This window comes from Schistocerca cancellata, chromosome 7, assembly GCF_023864275.1.
Source record: "Schistocerca cancellata isolate TAMUIC-IGC-003103 chromosome 7, iqSchCanc2.1, whole genome shotgun sequence".
Taxonomy (NCBI): domain Eukaryota; kingdom Metazoa; phylum Arthropoda; class Insecta; order Orthoptera; family Acrididae; genus Schistocerca; species Schistocerca cancellata.
The window spans coordinates 530,048,680-530,073,052 of NC_064632.1; the positions used below are offsets into that span (position 1 = coordinate 530,048,680).

The 24,373-nt window shown below is 39.8% G+C and overlaps 1 long non-coding RNA gene across 1 annotated transcript; it reads left to right on the plus strand.

Annotated features, from left to right (window-relative positions):
• The first annotated feature begins 250 nt into the window (after positions 1-250).
• On the plus strand, positions 251-3,344 carry LOC126092518 (uncharacterized). The gene is made up of 3 exons (XR_007521349.1): positions 251-301; positions 1,187-1,286; positions 3,285-3,344. It is a non-coding gene; the product is annotated as an uncharacterized LOC126092518 (long non-coding RNA).
• The last annotated feature ends 21,029 nt before the right edge of the window (positions 3,345-24,373 follow it).

A 24,373-nucleotide genomic window follows, 5' to 3' on the forward strand; every position in this document is an offset into this window, starting at 1 on the left:
AATATGCACTCACATGTGTTGCCAGTGTCTTAATATGAAAATATTGGACAATTTGTATTGTTTTGTTTCTTGAAGAATCTTAATGATATAACAGCTTCATCAAGAAAATTTATATTTTCAGGTGAAGTTACTTGCAACCCTTGGTGGTAAAGATGCAAAATTGTTAATTTTCAATTGTATGGAACAATGCCTGACGTCAGAGATAGGAATGAAGTTTTCATATACAGGAAGGTCTCCAAAGACAAGACGAAAGAAAGGAAAAGAGCTTTCTGTTCAACCTTGCTTTGTGCAGCAATTCAAAGTAAGCAAAGATTTAAAAATATGCTGGTTTGGTTTATATATCGTGCGCATTTTTTCCAAATGCGAACTTCAAATTTGTTACTTCAAAATGTTTTAAACACTAATATATAAACACAAATATATGGACAGTGTTATGCATCATGAGACCAAGTGCCATTACTTAACATTTCCGATGTGAGCGCATTTAGTACTGTTAAGTAGGTACTTGCGGTGAGATTTTTGTACTAAGATAAAGAACACTAACCCTTCTTCGGTCCAAAAAGTTGAGAAACATTAATAAATACATATATTTTAAGGGAATGCAGACTTTAGGTTCCATTGTGTCACATATGACATATGGTGCTTCGACTAGTGATGCATAACACTATTCATATAACCTTCCCAAAAAAGATAGATAATACCTTAATATAGGCCTCAACAGAATTAAATTTTCGGGAAGAATATAGATTAGCATTGGCATGGTTTTTGTGAAATTTGGTCAGATTCCACCTTGTGGATCCACCCCATTGGCCTTAAAAGTTGCAGTGTTTATCTTATGGAGAAAAATTTGTTTTGATTTGATCATATTATTTGGATATTTCATTTAAGTTAAGAAAACAACTGATGAATTCATACTTTTAGTATTATCAGGAAAGTAGTTATGTTTCATTGATGTTCAATGGGTTGGTTGTTATTAATCAGATGTTTACAGGGTTTAGAGAAATAACGGCTTATTTGAGAAGAGCATTTTCACAATGCTATGTGCACAATTCTCGTTGGTGAAAATCAATAGTTTACAGGCTGGCCTGATACCGTGGCTTTATAATTTCAACATTGTAAAAGTAATTTTTGTTCCAGTGTAAATCTCTAACACTTTCCACTACGATAAACTCACTTATGTTTTCAGGTTCAGTCAGAAAAATATTTCCTTTGACAACCGAAGAACAGTTTAAAACCAACATAGGACACTGGCTTCAACAGTCAAAAAACAGAAGTCAAACCCCACGGTAAGACTACACTAAATTACAATCGGTGATGGCTTAATTTTGTTGTTCCCTAGGTGAAATAATACTGCAAGGCCTACTGGTACTTCTTACTTTTATTGTTATTTGTAATGTGGCTAAAATCTAATAAAAAGCAATATTAAAATATGACAAGGAGAACATTTTTTGTTCTTTTACATTGCAGTTCCACTTAACTGGTAATTTCTTAAGTTCATTTTGATGTCATCTTTTATTTTATTTTGATTCAGTTTTACTCACCAAAAAATAATTGTGGATAGAATAAAATGTCTACATTTTTCTAAACAGTAGTTTCCTTATAAACTTACAGTATGAGGTGTGTATGATTTCAGGTAATTGTTTCTTTATACACTCCTGGAAATGGAAAAAAGAACACATTGACACCGGTGTGTCAGACCCACCATACTTGCTCCGGACGCTGCGAGAGGGCTGTACAAGCAATGATCACACGCACGGCACAGCGGACACACCAGGAACCGCGGTGTTGGCCGTCGAATGGCGCTAGCTGCACAGCATTTGTGCACCGCCACCGTCAGTGTCAGCCAGTTTGCCGTGGCATATGGAGCTCCATCGCAGTCTTTAACACTGGTAGCATGCCGCGACAGCGTGGACGTGAACCGTATGTGCAGTTGACGGACTTTGAGCGAGGGCGTATAGTGGGCATGCGGGAGGCTGGGTGGACGTACCGCCGAATTGCTCAACACGTGGGGCGTGAGGTCTCCACAGTACATCGATGTTGTCGCCAGTGGTCGGCGGAAGGTGCACGTGCCCGTCGACCTGGGACCGGACCGCAGTGGCGCACGGATGCACGCCAAGACCGTAGGATCCTACGCAGTGCCGTAGGGGACCGCACCGCCACTTCCCAGCAAATTAGGGACACTGTTGCTCCTGGGGTATCGGCGAGGACCATTCGCAACCGTCTCCATGAAGCTGGGCTACGGTCCCGCACACCGTTAGGCCGTCTTCCGCTCACGCCCCAACATCGTGCAGCCCGCCTCCAGTGGTGTCGCGACAGGCGTGAATGGAGGGACGAATGGAGACGTGTCGTCTTCAGCGATGAGAGTCGCTTCTGCCTTGGTGCCAATGATGGTCGTATGCGTGTTTGGCGCCGTGCAGGTGAGCGCCACAATCAGGACTGCATACGACCGAGGCACACAGGGCCAACACCCGGCATCATGGTGTGGGGAGCGATCTCCTACACTGGCCGTACACCACTGGTGATCGTCGAGGGGACACTGAATAGTGCACGGTACATCCAAACCGTCATCGAACCCATCATTCTACCATTCCTAGACCGGCAAGGGAACTTGCTGTTCCAACAGGACAATGCACGTCCGCATGTATCCCGTGCCACCCAACGTGCTCTAGAAGGTGTAAGTCAACTACCCTGGCCAGCAAGATCTCCGGATCTGTCCCCCATTGAGCATGTTTGGGACTGGATGAAGCGTCGTCTCACGCGGTCTGCACGTCCAGCACGAACGCTGGTCCAACTGAGGCGCCAGGTGGAAATGGCATGGCAAGCTGTTCCACAGGACTACATCCAGCATCTCTACGATAGTCTCCACGGGAGAATAGCAGCCTGCATTGCTGCGAAAGGTGGATATACACTGTACTAGTGCCGACATTGTGCATGCTCTGTTGCCTGTGTCTATGTGCCTGTGGTTCTGTCAGTGTGATCATGTGATGTATCTGACCCCAGTAATGTGTCAATAAAGTTTCCCCTTCCTGGGACAATGAATTCACGGTGTTCTTATTTCAATTTCCAGGAGTGTAATTCAGATTAAATGGCCCTGAAACTATTAGAAATAGTGATGTATGGCTTCTTCATGAAGTCATCGCAAAATTACCCAAATGTCATCTTTACTTTATTTTAAAAAGTTATTTTTCTGATGTGGGGCATAAATTATATTTAGGTTGATTAGTTTCAACTTTTTACATTTTTTATGTTTAGGTATGGCTAACATTTTCTTTTACCTGTTACAGGACCATTATACCGGCAGAAGCCAGTGATTTTAGATCCTGCTCTGGTCTGTGTGCTGGGGCTGGAGGGGCTTCCGAATAATTAAATTTTAAACAGTTTGAAAATAAAAATTTTTAAAGATATATGTCTTCATAATTTTTTCACACCATTTCCATTCTGATATTTATTTAATTAATTAGGTTCAATAAATTCAGATTAATATTTATATAACTTAAAAAAAGCTGTAAATACCAGGCTGTATTCCACGTGTGCAGATACAGCTGGAGCCAAGCTTGATAAGTCAAGATAAGCTTGAAATACAGCTTGAACTCTGCCAACTTTGATGTTTGTTTCAAGCTTGAATCCAGCTAACAGGCCTGAATATTCCAGCTTTGATCAAGCTTATATACTTGAACTTTACAGCTGGAAACAAGTTTGAAACCGGCTTACTGTGCTATCTGAGGATAGTGCCATGCAAAACAACAAGGGATGCAAGCTCCTTCCATAAAAAACACGACCTCACTATAACACCACCGCCTCCAAATTTTACTGTTGGCACTACGCACACTGGCAGATGACGTACACCGGGCATTCGCCATACCCACACTCTGCCATCGGATTGCCACATTGTGTACCGTGATTCTTCACTCCACACAGCGTTTTCCCACTGTTCAATCGTCCAATGTTTAGGCTCATGTGTTAAGAACGCAGTCGACCACGTCTGACATGTGCAACTGTGACTTTATTTCTTCGCCACATAAAAGTACAAGGCGCATGGGAAGCCTTACCTTAAATCATCAAGCACTAATAATGTATAAAGCTGAATTCTGTAGCTATCCGTACCGCGCATATCATCTAGCATCTACCCAAACGAAACCGCTATAGTACTTCTTCCGCTACTCTGTTTGACACTGATTTGATAAAATCAGAAAATCATGTTTGTCAATTGGGGGCAGCGTTGCCAACTGTGTTTCGTCTAACCAACTCCATCTGCCGGAAATCGACCAGAAGGCCCGTCCACACGCAACGATCTGTCTGCGCAAACAGATCGTTGCGTGTGGACAGAAGATTTGCGCCAACCTGAGGTGTGTGCAAACCTGGAAGTTGGAGTCGGAGGTTTGAGCGAAACCTCTCAAATCTGTGGGTTCAAACCACATCTGCGCAGACAAGTTGGAGCATGTGGACAGGAGGTCGCCGCAAATCTGGCGCGAAACAGTTGTTTGCTCAGTCTAGTGTTTGTATTTGTGCGCACAGGGCATTAAAATGACTGATATTCGTCAGTATTCTCGAGAGTTTGTAAGTGAATTCATTGAAATATATAGAAACCACCCATGTTTGTGGAAGATTAAAAGAAAAGAATATAGTGACCGAGACAAAAAGACAGCACCATTCAATGCTCTAATTGAAAAATTGCGGGCAGTTGACGCCTCGGCAAACAGAGAAACGGTAATAAAAAAAATTCGTTACGAACTGGCGAAATTATTTGCAGATGGATGTCGAAACTTATAATTATCTGTTAAAGCTTGTAACCCCTCATATTATGAGAAAAAAATACTTGTATGAGAAGGGCAATTTCTTCTCATAAATGGCTGGCGTAACATTAAGATTCCTAGCAACAGGAAGGAGCTACAAGGATTTGGAATTTTCAACTGCAATATCGAAACAAGCGTTGAGTAAAATAATACCCAACACATGTGAAGCTATTTACGCTGTCCTGAAGGATGAGTGCATGAAGGCAAGTCAAGTAAATTAAGTCTGTCAGCGAACTGATTACCGAAAAGAGTTATCCAAAGCTCAGAAATCTAGAAGATCTGGTGTAAGAGTATATCAAGTATACTAGCCCACGTTATGGTATGTTGATGTGCTTGGCTTTCTTAGTGATCAAGAAACGCCAAGACGAAGCAGGAGTACAATTGAAGATGAAATTGGAGTGTCAATGTGCCAGGAAATGGAACACGAGGTAATGTAAAACAAAACAGGTTCGCCCTGCAACTCTCACAGTAAATGAACGTGAGAAAACTGCTTTCGCTTTAGCAGCCACTGTCTACACCATTTTGACCTCCTTCTCTGTTTCCTGCGGTTGGTCTGAATGTTGTTTGCAACACAAGTTGCAAACACAGACCACAACAGAACTTCCTCCATTTCTATATTTCAAAATAACTGAATTAAGTTTTTGACGTTTACGGGGAGCGTAGTCGCTTGCCACTGATATTTCTTTTCTACACCGACAGATGGCGGGCGAGTAGTAGATTGGGGTTTGTGTCGTGTGAACACACCACATTTGCAGCGATCTTTTGCATGTACAGACATCTGCGCCAATGTCTGCGCAGACAGATCGTTGCGTGTGGACTGGGCTTTAGGATCATGCTTTACATATATTAAAAGCACTCTATTTTTTTGCATGCTCTTTCTTTCTTCCGACTAATGAATATTAACATTTCCATATTACGATAACACTTTCCCTTAGTACCGGTATAACAAGTGAATTTTGAATGGAACAGTTCACTCCATATGAAAAACAGGTCTATCGTGGTAATCCACTTCTGTTTCTACAAACTGTGTTAAATGTTGAGGCTTCTGGGTTGTCACTACTAACGCCACTACTCTTACCATAGGCTTGGATGGTACCTATAAAACAAACAATATTTATTTGGTAAAGCATTGTAGTGTGGTAACCCAAAACATTTATAAGTTTTTGCAGTTATTTATTTTTTCATAACTACCTCCTTAAACTGAAAGTTGTGAAACACGTTCAGAGGCGCTGAAGCCCAGCACGAATCTTTAGAATAAAATTGAGCGTGGTGCTCCCCATCCTGCTCGCATACGGACTTTTGGCAATATTAGATTCACTGAAGCATGTCTCTTCTTTTGCATTTGACCAAGGCAGAACTAGAAGTACCGTAACCAAACTGCAGAATTCACTAAAAGGCTTCTGATGACTTGCATCCTCATATTTTGATACGTCAAAGCATTATTCAATCGTGTCTGTCACATTCTCCCACTCCAAAAAGTGGATTTTCTGCCATTGGCGTTCTAAGAAAGACCGAGGCCAGTCTGATACCTGTTTCCAAAGCTAATGGTATGATACTGTCCTCTAATTTTCTGGTCCTGTAGACCAGGGCTTAACAACTGGCAGGTTTTGAGCGCGAGTACTCGCGTCTGCTCAGGCACGTGCTCGGGAGCAGGTACAAGGTCGCGGAGTAGGGAAGGTGGGGAGGGAGGGGAAATGCGCGCGCGCGTTTGAATAGGGCCGCAGCATGCCTATTGAATTCGCACCGACTGTGTAACGTTTAAAGTACTACGATCAGCTCTAACAGTCACTTCGCTGGTTAAGAATCAGGTCAAGTCGCCGTTGTGTAACCCCAACCATGCTTTCGCAGTTCAACCCCCATTGGGAGGAATTGTATCTGTTGCAAAATGTTTAGTATGTCACAAAACGCTGAATTCTTTTAGGAAATTTAATTTGCAGCGGCATTATATGTCGTACCACGCGAAAGACTGCGGAAGTGGAAAATGTGATGGATCAGATCGTGCACACGAAGTTATTAAACTTAAAAGGAAGCTATCCTAAGAAGATCTGGACGACGAAGAAAACTCAACCGAGGCAGCTCTCAGAGTGAGTTACAAAATTACTTTGCTTTTAGCAAAATCCCTGCGCCCCTTCACTGATGGCGATTTAATAAAAGAATGTTTGGTAACTGCAGCGGAACATTCGTGTCCATCTCAAGTTGAACAGTTTTAATTTGGCCATTTTCTAACATAACCATTATGCGTCGCATACAGGACATGGCAGACGACGTCCAGAGCCAGCTTTCAAATATCTGTAAAGAGTTTATGGCGTATTCTCTAGCTCTGGACGAAAGTGTTGATATCACTGGAACAGACAGCTTGCCATATTTATTAGAGGTGTTAATAGAGATCTTCAGGTGAGGGAGGAGCTCCTCGATGTAGTAGTCATGAAGAACACTGCAACTGGAGGTGATATTTCAAGTAGTGTTGAAGAAAGTGTTGAAAATACAGGATTGTCGTGGAATTCTTTAGTTTCAGTGTCTACAGACGGTGCACCAGCGATGACAGGGAAAACATCAGGTTTCGTTGTGCTGTTAAAGGAGAAAATGTAAAAACTGACCATGCCGAATAAAATAAGCGGCGTTCACTGTGTGATCCACCAGGAAAACTTATGTGCAAAGAGTATCACTCTAAAAAATGTGATGAGTGTTGTTGTTCGTACAACCAATTATATAAGAAAGCATGGGCTACAACACAGACAATTTAAAAGCTTTCTTGAGGATGTAGAAAACCAGTATGGTACGCTGCCTTATTACAGCGAGGTCCGCTGACTTAGTCGTGGCGAATTATTAAATCGATTTTTTTGCCTATTAGATGGGATAAATATGTTCATGGAAATAAATAACATGTGTGTTCCTGAATTGAAAGAGCCTTCATGGAAATGTGATCTCGCGTTCTTAGCAGATTTAACTAGCCATCTGAATGCTTTGAACATTTCACTACAATGTAAAGATCTGCTAATTACTCATTTCATAGATCGAATACGAGCTTTTCAAATAAAATTGACACTTTGGGTGGGTCAGCTGGAAACAGGAAATCTAGCTCATTTTCCTAAATTATTATCCATGCAAGATGTTCACAAAAACTGTGAACGTTATTCACATAGTTTAGTTGCCCTTAAGGAAGAATTTGATCAACGCTTTCAAGATCTGACAGCAGTAGACAGTGATTTTGATCTGTTCTCCTCTCCATATTCGGCGAATATTGAAGAGATTCGTCCTGAGTTGCAACTAGAAATTATTGACCTGCAGTGTGACAGAGAATATGGAGGCAAATTTCAGAACAAGAAAAACATTTTGGAATTCTACCGACACTTCCCTCAGCATAGATTTCCTCGTTTGCACAAATTGGCGGCTACAATAATATCAATGTTTGGTTCCACGTATGTTTGTGAACAACTGTTCTCTGCAATGAAATGTAACAAGACGCGCCTGAGAAACACATTTTCTGATCGAAATTTAAACTGCACACTGCGCCTACAATGCACAAGAACAATTACTCCGAACATAAACGCAATTGTAAAGGGCAAAAAGTACAAGATAACCGAGAATCCCACACTTCAGTGACACCTTTTATTGTGTAACGGTTCAAAAATTAATACGAATGTAGAGGCATACACTAAGCTAATAAAATTATCCGGCACGTGTACATTCTACTTTATTTGTGTCATTTGTCGCAGTAGAATTCGTGAGTGATATCCCTGCAGGTGACCGCGGATTTACATTGACTGGTGGCAGCTGTTGTGTGCCTCACATGACTCTCCCCACTCTCGGCTCTGGTCCGGTAGTGGGGGTAGCGTGCTCGCGCTGCTCCGTGCCCGCGCCTTGCTGCTCACAGCTTTCTCCACGAGCACGTATGTTGTGAAGCCCTGCTGTAGACAATGCCTTGCATAGGACTTCAAAATTCTTAGAGAAACAGGATTGAAGATCCCTGATGATGTATGCAGTAAAGTTAATGCAAAATTTCCAAATTCCCATTTCAATACCCATAGTTATTCTACGATTGGTATGCAAAATTCCTAATGGCTTTTCAAAAGCAGAACCCAAATGTGCCTTTGGACAAAGAATAATCTTAATATTTACAAAAAAGGAACAGGTCATCTTGACATCCTTTTACCTTTACCATTTGTACAAGTGTTGCGATTAAAACAGTGAGATCTTGCAGCAGCTTGGTGAGATAGGCAGATCTAAACTGGAGTGCCTTACTAACAGTATTGCATTCTCACAGAATTGGTCGTAGACATAAGGAAAACAATTTGTTCTTAATGTCTTTATAGATTTTATATAGAGGCTGTTCAGTGTAGCACTTCGCTGGGCTCCCCTGAAGTGTTCCGTCAGAACCACCCACTGATTAAGTACGTGCTCACAGACGGGTTCAAATGAGATTCATCGTTTTCTGGCGATTTGCAGTATCTACAAGGGATCCTGTTCATAAAGTGTATTACATAGATTACTGTAGGCCTTTCGCCTTATAGATTAGCAGCAAAACCAATTGTGTGTTTCTGAAAAAATGAATTCCAAATGGGCTGGTAATTTTTCTTTACACAAGTGAGAAAGGGCCAACTGGATGTAGTGACGAGACCATGATATGAGGATTAGGTATGGAATTGTTCGCTTATGGAGAGTATAACTCCACTGTCTTTGCAGACCATAATAGGAGCATTCTCTGTGCTAATATCATGCATTTTCTGTAAATTCAGTCAAAGTCAAATAATATAGCTTTCAAACATTCAACAGTTGCTGTTTCATCACCTGAGTCAATCTCTAAAAGTTTCAAAAATTTTGATACTACACACCCTTCGTTTTCTGAGAAGTACAAAGTAGAAACACATACCTGTTTCGTAACAGTAATGTCATTGTTCTCGGCCACAAGTATGAAAACAAATTACCATCAACATCATTTCTCAACAAAATTGTTATATATTACATTTTTATCATTTCACTGCTTTTCCTGTGATGTATTTTCGAATCTCTTATTTGGAAACACCACTTGTTCAGCTCTCTGTGGTGGTCAACAAGCTACTTGGCATGAGACATATTCACAAATTATGTCATTCTGACCTCAGTTCTAGTTGTTGCAAATGTCATAACTTTAGGCTGAAAATTCAGTTTAGACTGTCTATCACAAGAAAATGATTTAGCCACTTTCACATGCTTGACAGATTTAGAATGATACGCCAGACCCAAACATTTGCAGTTGAGGAGGCATTGACAAAGACAACACTGCACCTTTATTTTATCTGACAGTACCTTTTTAATGCCGTGTTTTACCTCTTCATCCTTTAATCACTCTTTTCTAAATTTTTACATATATGGAGGTTTCTTTAGCATTTTTAACAAAACGTGTATATTTCTAAGAAAACTGACTTCTTATTCAACGTGAAAAGAGTTAAATACAAGCACTGCAAACGATTAGAGACTGCTGCCAGTGTACTGTTGATAATAAGAATGGCTGTAACAGCATTGAAGACGGTAGTATGTTTTAGCTAGTGTTATTGTCTATACCAGCAAACCACCGTGCCCCACTGCAGTCTGTTATTGCATCAGACGTTATGCAGTAGGCAATAATAATCATAATATGACCATCAAACAATGTACTAAGCTATCTATTCTAAAAGCCCATCCAAAACATCATAATTTTCACACATTCGGTACACACCTAGCCTTTGTCTTTGCTTTCTGTGACTTATTAAAATGTGTGCTGCAGTAGAGAACGCTGCAACTTGTGAGGTACATTCTGTGTAGGTTTTTGTTGGCAAGAAAACTGCAAACAAATTGGAATTTATCGTGATCTTTGTTATGAGTACAAGAAAAGAGTAATGACTGAAAGCCAAGTGAGACAAAAAAGACGGCAATACCAATGTTCACAACGACGATCGCCGTGGTTGGACTAGCCTAGTGACTGACGAACTGGTGATGAAAATCAACGATAAAATTCGTAAGAATCGTCGTTTCACGATTATGGAACTTTCCCAACATTTTCCCCGAATTTCATGGAGTTTGTGGGTGAAACTGTGGTGCAGAAGCTTCGTTAACACAAAGTTTGCTCTAGGTAGCTTCCCAAAATCCTAAGGAAAACCATAAAAATAGAGACTGACTACAGCACTGACTGTCCTCGAAGATTACGTGAACAGTGGTAACAAATGTATCTATTGTATCGTAACTAGGGACGAGACTTGGTTGAAGCATGCCAGTTGTGAAATAAAAAGGCAGTCGATGGAACGGGGACACACAAGTTTTCCCAAGATACCATTGAAGTGTTTTCAAACACTACCAGAAAGAGAGATCATGGTTACTGTGGTTCAGGGCCCTAAGGGAGTCATTCTCGTTGATTTCCTTGAAGTGACACAACAATTAACTCAGAGAGCTACTGTCAGACACTGAAAAAATTGAGGTGGGCGATACAAAAAAAGATTCTATTTCTATTATCAAAAATGTGCTGAGTGATAGATCGAACTATACACTGGAATCACAGCTTTGTTCAGAAGCATTAATGAACCTTCTACATAGTGCATTAGCATTATTACCAACATTAAATTAGTTTGTTTGCTATATGGAACAAAATTATTAAGTTTGTTAATGATAGTGTTTCTCGAACTCCCCTCGAATTTTCTTTTGGTTTTGCGTTCATGTGGCAGCTAGGTCACTGGGAGTGTGTCTCTTCTCTTTGGTATGGTTTTAGATCACGTCTGTTACAGCATAAATGTGGTGCGATCAAATTAATGAGGACTACCATAAAACATTACCAAAGAAGAAGCCTCGTTATATGTGTGCTTATCTTTCAAACTGAGAGAAAACAAATAAACATAAAGTGTACTGTTCCTTGTGTAGGAAAAAAATTATCATCGCAGAGGGAGGGAACATTGACTGCCTACAACACGGATCTACTACAGGTAACTGATCATTTAATGTATTTGGTAGAGTGCAGTATAAAGTTACGTTTGGTTGGCTCATTTCATTTAATGAGTGTATATGTTAAACTAAAGTAAAACATGATACCTGACTTTGAAAAGGTGAAGTAATTATACAGTTTTAAATTCATAGCTCATAAAAGTAACAAAACGAAACAAAACTTCAAAATCTCTACCTTCCTCAACAGGCCTACAGGCTCGGCAACAAGAATTGATGACAAATCTTTAGTCACAGAAGTAGCTATAAATTACCATGCAGTGAAGAACAAATTAAGTTCTAATACTATAAACTGTGGCAGTAAACAGTTAAGAGGATTATCCAGTGGCTGCTGTAGCACGAAAAAAGTCCTGTAAGCTCACAAAGGCACAAAAAATGGTGAAAAATCATGTTAAGTTTCTTTCTGAATGCATATCAAATTGTGTTTGTAACCATATTTGTTCAATCATGTGTTTATGTATTTTAAGTCTGCAAGAATAAAAAATTTGGTTGAACTCATCAAAGTGAAAAACAGAAATACTACAAAAAACGTTGATAGTGTAGTAGTACATCCTACTTCATGTAGTATGTAGACTATTTTAAGAATCTCCATTATTTTCAGTTAGAACATCTGGCAACCCTACATTGAAGATTTATGAAAACACATCGCTCTTGGTATGATTCAATATAATTAGATGTCACATAGTGAAACACCAGTGGTTGAAGGCTACATGAAATCTAAGGTACAGCACAAGCGCTAAAATTTCGCAAATTCATTGCAGAATGGCGATTGAAATTGTGCTGTTTGAAAGTTCACATTTTGCCATGTCAAAATTTTTATTTTCACCTTTGCGTTTCTAAAAGGATATGGGGCATCCTTCTTTATTAATTTATTAGTTAATAAAGGTATTTTATGTCATATTTTATGTTATATAAATAAAAAAATTCTCTTTATCTCTCTCTCTCTCTCTCTCTCTCTCTCTCTCTCTCTCTCTCGGTGTGTGTGTGTGTGTGTGTGTGTGTGTGTGTGTGTGTGTGTGTGTATCTCTTCGGAGTGAGTTGTCAGTGTTGACATTGTCATTAATTTACAAATTAGGTATGAAAAATGCAAATGCAAATACATATTCATAACCTGTACATCATCTGGTAAAACAAATTACCACTCTGAATAAAAAGTATAGGTTATAAGATAAAACAGCTGCTACTTTAATCCATCAACTAGAATGGTGACCTGCCCTTTCTAATTAAAGAGTAACTACTGAAACTAGTTCCCAGAGTCTCTAATAATAAACTTATGTTGCTGAGACGCCATAATGATTATTGTTGAATATATATGTTATTGAATTCAATGCTGCCTGGCTTCAGTTTTTTTGTGAATCAGCAAGTCATTTCACTTTTAGGGTTCATGAAGGTATATTAACAAAAATAATTAATACAAATTTTTTGTGTGTTTCGAAATTCTTGCAAACGCTTTAATACCTCCCTTACCCAATGCCTATTCTACATAAATACAGAACTTTACGTATTTATGAACAATGTAACTTCGAGGTTAATGTACTGTGCAGTAAAGAATATTCGCAACCTCTTTACGTGCAGTGAATGTTATGGTTTTGAACATCGCGTTTGCTTCACACATTGAGAACCCAATGATGACGAAAGTCGATAGACATCTCTTTTTGTCTTCGATTCAGAGTGTAACACCAAACTGACGTCATATGTTTATGAAGCCTTGTGAGCTTTAGGTTACCTGCCCTGCAATCTATAACTAAATTGATGGTGTACAACCATAGAAGATGTGGCAGAAAATAACTTAACTGGAATAAGTAATTATTATCAAGTATTCACAAATATATATCAAGCAGTTTTTTCAATAAGTACCAAAAACTACAGTCATGTGTTTGTCAGTTTGAGTACATTGTACATCACTATTTCTATCATACATAATACTGGTGCACAGTGGATTTTTTGCAGAAACCAAAGCAAATGTTATTCATATATTTTGGTGTGCTGAACACAAATATCACAATTAAAACTGTTTCCTAGCTCCGGGTTACGAGTAAGCTTGGGACTTCACGATTCATTTACATTGTTACCATAACCAAAAGGATACGTACATTAATTGTACTTCCCTAGCGTATTCCACCTATTCTTTGCCTTCCTTTTGAGGATGGTGTCTGGAGCACCTCCCTGCATCATCCAGCAGAAATCAGCCAACATGGCAATAGTTCACAGTCCTGTGTACCGATTTCCCCGGAGAGAAATGTACTTGTGGAACCACTCCTTGTGCTCAGTATTGAATGCAGCACAGTTCTCTGGAAATTTTTCGAGGTGGCAGTAAAGCAAGCGCTTGTTCAGGGTCATGTTACAGCCAATGACCTTAAATGTACAAATGAGTTTGTTCATGAAGTCCTTGGTTCTTCTGTTCCCTATGAATGCTGTTGTCACACTATGAAAACAATACGATGCATGGCGCTCATCATAGGTTAGAGTGGACTCAAAGTGCAGGTCCCCCCACAGCTGGGATATCTGTGGACGAATGCCTACTCCATTTGTGAACTGCTGTGTGCTGAATCGTGGAAACTTCTTACACAAATACTGAAATGCTGCTTCATTTCTGGGCACAGCATTAACAAATGAGTCCCAACTTAATGTGCAATGGTGGGAGAAGCATTTTATTCAGATTCACTAAAGGTTCCACAATAATATTTTTTGATGCAGCCACCAGATCTGTTTGTGTTTGTTTTGCACACCTGCGCCACTCATACAGGTAGCAGCAATACTTAGTGTAGCCTCTCTGGCAAATCCAACGGCATCACAATGACTTTGAAATCTCCATATATCAGCCATTAATGCTTACAGTTTTAATGCAGTTTACAGCAGATTACAGCATGGTATAACATTCTTTATCTATCACAGCATACGTGACAGTGATGAATGGCCCTTCATTACTACTGTATAACAGTACTGCCCTCAGTCTTGTTTTTGAGCGTCCCATAAAGAGTCTCCACTTCTCTAGATTTCCAAGAAATCAATAACACTGCAGAATCCGATGTGACCTTCAGAACTGAAATTACACTCAGGTTTTTTTTCTGATGCTGGTGTAACACACAGGTAACAAACGCATGTACTGTGTCAAAGAGGAAATTCCACTACTGCAGTTCTGAGGCCAAGAGTTTGGTTCTAAGCTTTGGAAGATCTAAACCCCTAACAGGTCACTGGGTTCATGCTGAGTGATTTTGTGTGTTCTCCAGATGACGATGTTGGTGTTATGTATGTCAGAGTCACTGGAGGATGATAGTTTCTTATTTGTATATATCAGTTCAGCATCACTGCTAGCACTGGTCGATTGTGGTACAGCAATCCCATGCATGATTGTGGGTTCGCGCCAAATAGCAGGCACAACAAACTTCACGGTGTAAAACAGTTTTGCTAAAGTGTACTGGAAGAATCCATCTCACTTAGTTATGACAAGGGATCCCTTGTCACGATGACTTTGCATGTACGAGGGCAGTTCAATAAGTAATGCAACACATTTTTTTTCTCGGCCAATTTTGGTTGAAAAAACCGGGAATTTCTTGTGGAATATTTTCAAACATTCCCGCTTCGTCTCGTATAGTTTCATTGACTTCCGACAGGTGGCAGCGCTGTACGGAGCTGTTAAAATGGCGTCTGTAACGGATGTGCGTTGCAAACAACGGGCAGTGATCGAGTTTCTTTTGGCGGAAAACCAGGGCATCTCAGATATTCATAGGCGCTTGCAGAATGTCTACGGTGATCTGGCAGTGGACAAAAGCACGGTGAGTCGTTGGGCAAAGCGTGTGTCATCATCGCCGCAAGGTCAAGCAAGACTGTCTGATCTCCCGCGTGCGGGCCGGCCGTGCACAGCTGTGACTCCTGGAATGGCGGAGCGTGCGAACACAGTCCTTCAAGATGATCGATGGATCACCATCAAACAACTCAGTGCTCAACTTGACATCTCTGTTGGTAGTGCTGTCACAATTGTTCACCACTTGGGATATTCAAAGGTTTGTTCCCGCTGGGTCCCTCGTTGTCTAACCGAACACCATAAAGAGCAAAGGAGAACCATCTGTGCGGAATTGCTTGCTCGTCATGTGGCTGAGGGTGACAATTTCTTGTCAAAGATTGTTACAGGCGATGAAACATGGGTTCATCACTTCGAGCCTGAAACAAAACGGCAATCAATGGAGTGGCGCCACACCCACTCCCTTACCAAGAAAAAGTTTAAAGTCATACCCTCAGCCGGTAAAGTCATGGTTACAGTCTTCTGGGACGCTGAAGAGGTTATTCTGTTCGATGTCCTTCCCCATGGTCAAATGATCAACTCTGAAGTGTATTGTGCTACTCTTCAGAAATTGAAGAAACGACTTCAGCGTGTTCGTAGGCACAAAAATCTGAACGAACTTCTCCTTCTTCATGACAACGCAAGACCTCACACAAGTCTTCGCACCCGAGAGGAGCTCACAAAACTTCAGTGGACTGTTCTTCCTCATGCACCCTACAGCCCCGATCTCGCACCGTCGGATTTGGCCCAATGATGTACGCAATCCGTGGGAGGCACTACGCGGATGATGAAGAAGTTATTGATGCAGTAAGACGTGGGCTCCGACATCGACCAGTGGAATGGTACCGTGCAGGCATACAGGCCCTCATTTCAAGGTGGCGTAAGGCCGTAGCATTGAATGGAGATTACGTTGAAAAATAGTGTTGTGTAGCTAAAAGATTGGGGAATAACCTGGTGTATTTCAATGCTGAATAAAACAACCCCTGTTTCAGAAAAAAAATGTGTTGCATTACTTATTGAACTGCCCTTGTAGCTCTCATAATGTCCTGTAAGTGTGACTGTGAAACGTTAACACCTTATTTTCTTGTAAACCTGAGCTAGGAGACAATTTCAACCTTGATATTCGTGTTCAGTGCAATTAAATTTATAAAGTATCCCTACTTCTGTTTCTGTAAAAAATAAAAAGTGGAAATTTGTGGACCAGTGTAATGAAGACATTGGCCATATGATGCTGATACTAAGTAACTGCTAAAGCCCAATTTACACTAGCCATCATGTCACATCATGTCACAGCACTATCACATCAGAGTGTATTCAAAATGTCTGTCTCATAATATTACATCAGTTTGCTTAGCCCAATATTGAATGGTGAAAGTTCATTAATGGCCTAAGCAAACGTAAGCTCTTGATCAATTTTGTCTGGTAAATTGCTGAGAAACTAAACAACATTTCAAAGCATAGACACTTATTTGCTAGCAAATGTATATGCGTGCATACACATCAAACAGTATTCATAATTCAATAAATAAAGCCAGTGTACTTAATCCATTATTTTTTCTTAGACGATTAATATTGTCATAACAACTGCATTTTTCTCCTTATTAGAGCTGAATTATTCACACAAAATCTTGTTTAATGAAAACTGCTTCATAAACTTATGTCCTTATTTGTATACTGTGTGGGTGTCAGCTCTGTTCAGTTATCGTAAAACCTAAATCATTTTTCGCTTTCAGATATCTGACCTCCCTTGTGGAAGAACTCGGAATGAAAGAAAATTTCAGGTCGTTACGAAATATTTTCGATTTGCCACGAAAAGAAAGCGTAATAATAAAATAAAGTTGACGCAACAGTACCGAATATACTACTAGAAAATGACTGAGCATGGCCAAAACAGGTTAACTTCCGATGTTAGCAAACGATAACACCGTCAAAACTTTCTTTCCATGAAACTTTTACGTCACGTGACAGTCCGTTGATGGCGTATATTAATGCCACCATTTGAAAGGCACTGTGGAATGTTTTGACATAATGTGATGGCTATTGTGAACTGCCCTTAATACTGCACACCGTATGGTTACTGATGGATGTCTTTCTAATTTTGACTCGCTCTATCAGGTCATCGACAAATCACAGTGAGATTATGATAGGCTTAGTTCCATGGGAATGGATTCTGTTGAGTAAAGGTATAGCGACTGATTGTAAACGTTTTCAAACTGTCTTTACTCTGCATGTATAGCTTCATTATTGTTGTGATTGAGATGACTCCTTTGCATTACTCGGATGCATATTTTGTCTTTCCTTGTTTTGGCACCTGTAGTGTTTATATGAAAGAAATTCACTGAAATAGATTTTGCATGATTGCTTATATCCTTTATTCTTGCATTTGCTAATGTCGTATTTCTTTTGTTTTATACACGAATAAAGATACATTTTAAAAACAATTATCAAGCAAAAATGCTTTTAGATTTCTCCTAAACAAGGAAAAGACAATACACATTATTTTTACTGACAAGTTGTACATTTCAATTCCTTGTAGAAATCGGCTATTTCTATACTGATAAAGATTTCTGTTGCATGGCCAACGATATTCATTTCGTATTTTCTGTTTTTCAATGGACATTCAATTACCAGCTGTTATTACCAACAGACTTAGATGTCCCCTATATGTAGACAGTGCCAAGATTTAAAATATGTGGAGTGCAGGACGAGAGGTCTTCTACATATGTCTTGGCTTTGTACTCATTGTTCTCTCATGGTTCTTTGTAAGTGAGTTGATGACTATATCGATAAAACACTAAATGCTGCTGATGCACAATTTATCAAAGAATAACATTCTGTGAATTTAAAACATGTTGTTGTTGTTGTTGTGGTCTTCAGTCCAGAGACTGGTTTGATGCAGCTCTCCATGCTACTCTATCCTGTGCAAGCTTCTTCATCTTACAGTACCTACTGCAACCTACATCCTTCGGAATCTGTTTAGTGTATTCATCTCGTGGTCTCCCTCTACGATTTTTACCCTCCACGCTGCCCTCAAATACTAAACTGGTGATCCCTTGACGCCTCAGAATATGCCCTACCAACCGATCCCTTTTTCTAGTCAATTTGTGCAACAAATTCCTCTTCTGTCCAATTCTATCCAATACCTCTCCATTAGTTATGTGATCTACCCATAAAATCTTCACCATTTGTTTGTAGCACCACATTTCGAAAGCTTCTATTCTCTTCTTATCTAAGCTATTTATCGTCCACGTTTCCCTTCCATACATGGCTACACTCCATACAAATACTTTCAGAGACGACTTCCTGACACTTACATCTATACTCGATGTTAACAAATTTCACTTCTTCAGAAATGCTTTCCTTGCCATTGCCAGTCTACATTTTATATCCTCTCTACTTTGACCATCATCAGTTATTTTACTCCCCAAATAGCAAAACTTATTTACTACTTTAAACGTCTCATTTCCTAATCTAATTCCCACAGCATCACCCGATTTAATTCTACATCTACATCCACACTCCGCAAGCCACCTGACGGTGTGTGGCGGAGGGTACGCTGACTACATTCCATTATCCTCGTTTTGCTTTTGTTGATGTTCGTCTTATATCCTCCTTTCAAGACACTGTCCATTCCGTTCAGCTGCTCTTCGAGGTCCTTTGCTGTCTCTGACAGAATTACAATGTCATCGGCGAATCACAAAGTTTTTATTTCTTCTCTGTGGATTTTAATTCCTACTCTAAATTTTTCTTTAGTTTCCTTTACTCCTTGCTCAATATACAGATTGAATAACATCGGGGAGAGGCTACAACCCTGTTTCACTCCCTTCCCAATCACTGCTTCCCTTTCACGCCCCTCGACTCTTATAACTGCCATCTGGTTTCTGTACAAATTGTAAATAGCCTTTCGCTCCCTGTATTTTAACCCTGCCAGCTTCAGAATTTGAAAAAGAGTATTCCAGTCAACATTGTGAAAAGCTTTCTCTAAGTCTACAAATGCTAGAAACGTATGTTTGCCTTTCCTTAATCTTTCTTCTAAGATATGTCATAGGGTCAGTATTGCCTCATGTGTTCCAACTTTCCTACAGAATCCAAACAGATCTTCCCCAAGGTCTGCTTCTACAAGTTTTTCCATTCGTCTGTAAAGAATTCGTGTGAGTATTTTGCAGCTGCAGCTTATTAAACTGATAGTTTGGTAATTTTCACATCTGTCAACACCTGCTTTCTTTGGGATTGGAACTATTATATTCTTCTTGAAGTCTGAGGGTATTTCACCTGTCTCATACATCTTACTCACCAGATGGTAGAGTTTTCTCAGGACTGGCTCTCCCAAGGCTGTGAGTAGTTCTAATGGAATGTTGTCTACTCCCGAGGCCTTGTTTTGACTTAGCTCCACACTGTATCATATCTCCAATTTCATCTCCATCTACGTCCTCTTCCGTTTCCATAGTATTGCTCTCAAGTACATTGCTCTTGTATAGATTCTCTATACACTGCTTCCACGTGTCAACTTTCCCTTCTTTGCTTAGAACTGGGTTTCCATCTGAACTCTTGATATTCATGCAAGTGATTCTCTTTTCTCCAAAGGTCTCTTTAATTTTCTTGTAGGCAGCATCTATCTTACTCCTAGTGATATGCGCCTCTACATCCTTACATCTGTCATCTAGCGATCTCTGCTTAGCCATTTTGCACTTCCTGTCGATCTCATTTTTGAGAGGTTTGTATTCCTTTTTGCTTGCTTCATTTATTGCATTTTTGTATTTTCTCCTTTCATCAATTAAATTCAATATCTGTCCTGGTACCCAAGGATTTCTATTAGCCCTCGTCTTTTTACCTACTTGATCCTCAGCTGCCTTCACTATTTCATCTCTCAAAGCTACCCATTCTTGTCAATCGTTCCCTGATGCTCTCCCTGAAACTCTCTACAACCTCTGGTTCTTTCAGTTTATCCAGGTCCCTTCTCCTTAGATTCCCACCTTTTTGCAGTTTCTTCAGTTTTAATCTACACTTCATAACCAATAGATTGTGGTCAGAGTCCACATCTGCCCCTGGAAATGTCTTACAATATAAAACCTGGTTCCTGAATCTCTGTCTTACCATTATATAATCTATCTGAGACCTTCCAGTATCTCCAGGCTTCTACCATGTATACAACCATCTTTCTTGAATCTTGAACCGAGTGTTAGCTATGATTAAGTTATGCTCTGTGCAAAATTCTACCAGGTGGCGTCCTCTTTCATTCCTTACTCGATTCCATATTCACCGACTACATTTCCTTCCCTTCCTACTGTCGAGGTTCTGTTACCCATGACTCTTAAATTTTCGTCTCCCTTCCCTATATGAATAATTTCTTTTATCTCATCATACATTTCATCAATCTCTTCGTCATCTGCAGAGCTAGTTGGCATATAAACTTGTACTGCTGTGGTAGGCGTGGGCTTCATATCTGTCTTGGCCACAATAATGTGTTCACTATGATGTTTGTCGTAGCTTACCCACATTCCTATTTTTCTATTCATTATTAAACCTACTCTTCCATTACCCCTATTTGAGTTTGTATTTATAACTCTGCATTCACCTGACCAGAAGTCTTGTTCCTCCTCCCACCGAACTTCACTAATTCCCACTATATCTAACTTAAAACTATCCATTTCTCTTTTTAAATTTTCTAATCTACCTGCCCGATTAAGGGATCTGACATTCCATGCTCCGATCTGTAGAACACCAGTTTTCTTTCTCCTGACAACAACGTCCTCCTGAGTAGTCCCCACCCAGAGATCTGAATGGGGGACTATTTTACCTTCGGAATATTTTACCCAAGAGAATGCCATCATCATTTAACCATACAGTAAAGCTGCATGCCCTCAGGAAAAATTATGGCTGTAGTTTCCCCTTGCTTTCAGCCATTCACAGTACCAGCACAGCAAGGCCATTTTGGTTAGTGTTACAAGGCCAGATCAATCATCCAGACTATTTCCCCTGCAACTACTGAAAAGGCTGCTGCCCCTCTTCAGGAACCACAAGTTTGTCTGGCCTCTCAACAGGTACCCCTCCGTTGTGGTGGCACCTACGGTACAGCAATCTGTATCGCTGAGGTACGCAAGCGTCCCCACCAATGGCAAGATCCAAAACAACTCTAATTAAGAAATAACATGACACCTGGAGAAGGAAAAGACAGATGTCGAAAAATGTCTTGTGAACGCTATGTTTTAGTTCACATTACTGACTAATTTTGGCTGCTCGTTCCCTTCAAGTAAATATGTTCGTAGATTCAGTAGTAACAGCTCATGCATTATGTGTTAAGGGAACGTGTCAGCGTACCACAAGGACATTGGAATTACTATCAGAATTATTATTATGAAGACTCGAATTTGGCTTTAATTACAAGTGAACCAATAGGCCTGTTACACAATGAGTACTTACCAATATTTTTCTTGCTTTATTTTATGCTAGACTACATGGAGAACTTTAGCTTTAAAATTCGATATATATTTTTATTTTAGTTGTAGTCAGGATTGACCAGTTTTGGGCATTTTCGCTTGGAACTGTTCACTTTAAAACTATACAGAGGCAAGAAAATTTGCCTCGAAATTTTAGTCCTGGACAGCTGTTCCAGTAGGAACCAAAATTACTAATGTTGTGTAGGTCGACAACGCACCATTTTTCAACTACAGAAGCTTGGCGCCACACACTGTGATTGGCCATGGGATTGCCCTGTGGCCATTTGTTGGTTGCAGGGCAGTGCTATGGTTGTCAGTTTACACATACAAACATCCCTCGTCCTGTCACTGCCACATCAAGAGACATTGCGATCTCTGGCAGGCAAAGCATTAGCGGTCATGCATTGCCCAGAGCATCATGTAACAGGGCAATCCCACAGCCAATCAGAGCATGTGGTGCCAAATTTCCATAGTTTAAAAATGGTGTGTTGTCGACCTACACAACATTAGTAATTTTGGTTCCTTCTGGCAACAGCTATCCAGGGTTAAAATTTCGTGACACAATTTTTCTCCATCCTCTACAAGCTAGAACGTATTTTCCGATGTTAACGAAATTTTAACAGGTTATAGTGCAAATCCAAAGTTACAGAATTTTTCAGTCATGGCTTTTTTAAAGTGACTTTTTCTCAGCCCTAGGTAAACCTATGACAGTAAGCGTTGGGTTGTTTTGAAGGTCTCTTTCGTGGTTGTAAGAAGCTGCAGTCACTCTGACCATACAGTGCTACAGGAATTTTATAAAAAGTAATATTGAAGAGTTATTGTATGCCTTTTGGACTGTGTGATTAGCAGGTACTACATTTCCATAGTCATCTTCAAGAGCTGCAGTTCGGAAGGAATGCAGCCTTATTTTTAGTTTGAGATGTTAATTCTATTTTGCCATATTAAAAAATCCATTTCCTCATGTTTTCCCACGAAGGTTCTGGCCCTCTAATGGCAGGTTTAAGAAAGGTTTACTTCCATTTAGAAATATCTTATTGTGCAATTTTTTGCAGGAGCTATTTACATTATTTACAAATTTTTAAGTAATTATGTCTACAAATATTGTTCATCTGAAAATCACAGTGTTTCAAATAATTGGAACCACTGTCTTTATGTTGATTGTGATTGGCTCATCATGAAGGACACTTTCAGACAGTTCATCTTTCTCCCAGTAGTTGTCTTGAAATTTCCTGTCATGATCAATACACTTTATTTCTGGAGTTACAGCATGTAAGGTTCCTCGGTATAAAAAATTGAATGCTTCCATACTTCTGTCGTTTTCTAATATGTTATTGTTGTTTTCTTACTTTTCCCTTTATGTAAGCCCATATGAGATTGATTAGATGAAGATTGCAGTGAGCCACTGACAACCCGACAAGGATTTTTCACTTTTACTGTATTAATTTTGTTTTCTCATGACTAGTTTCCACCTCCTCGGCCATTATTCAGTTATTTTTTGGTTCTGCAACAGAAAAATCTTGAAATTCGAGTTTTCTTTCATTTTAATCCACAACTGCTGCCTTTTTGGTTTGACAAATGACTCAATATATTAACTGCAGTGGTACCTGCTACGAAGGAAAATAAAGTTGTTTTAGTTACTTGTTCCATTTTGCTTACTGGTGTTTGAAAGTAAGGCCTGGCTAGGAGAATCAGCTTTGCATTAGTCAATATGCTAAAATCGTCAACTCCAGGTGTCAGTGAAATGCACTGATGGGAAAAAATTAATTAATGTAGAGTAATGAAATTTCAGCAATGAATTTGTGTAGGTAACATACATAAGGTGTAGAAGTAACTTCGATTGGGCCTAGGGAAGTGTATTGGGACTCTTGCTGTTCATGTTGTATATTACCCACCTTGCAGACAATATTAATAGTAAATTTAGGCTTTTTTTGCAGATGATGCAGTTATCTATAATGAAGCACTATATGAAAGAAGCTGCATAAATATTCAGTCAGATCTTGGTAAGATTTCAACGTGGTGCAGAGATTGGCAACTTGCTCTAAATGTTCAGAAATTTAAAATTTTGCACTTCACAAAATGAATAAACGAAGTATCATATGACTATAATATCAGAGAGGCACCGTTGGAATCGGCCAACTCATACAAATACCTGGGTGTAACACTTTGTATCGATATGAAATGGAATGATCATGTAGGTAGAGTCTTGGATAAAGCAGGTGGTAGACATCAGTTCATTGGTAGAATCCTGGAAAGAGCAATCACTCTACAAATTATTTGCAAATAACTCTTGTGATCAGCTCTAGAATATTTCTCAAGCGTGTGGGGTCTGTACCAGACAGGACTAACAGAGGATATTGAACATATACAGAGAAGGGCAGCACAAATGGTCATAACTGTATTTAATCCATAGGGGAGCA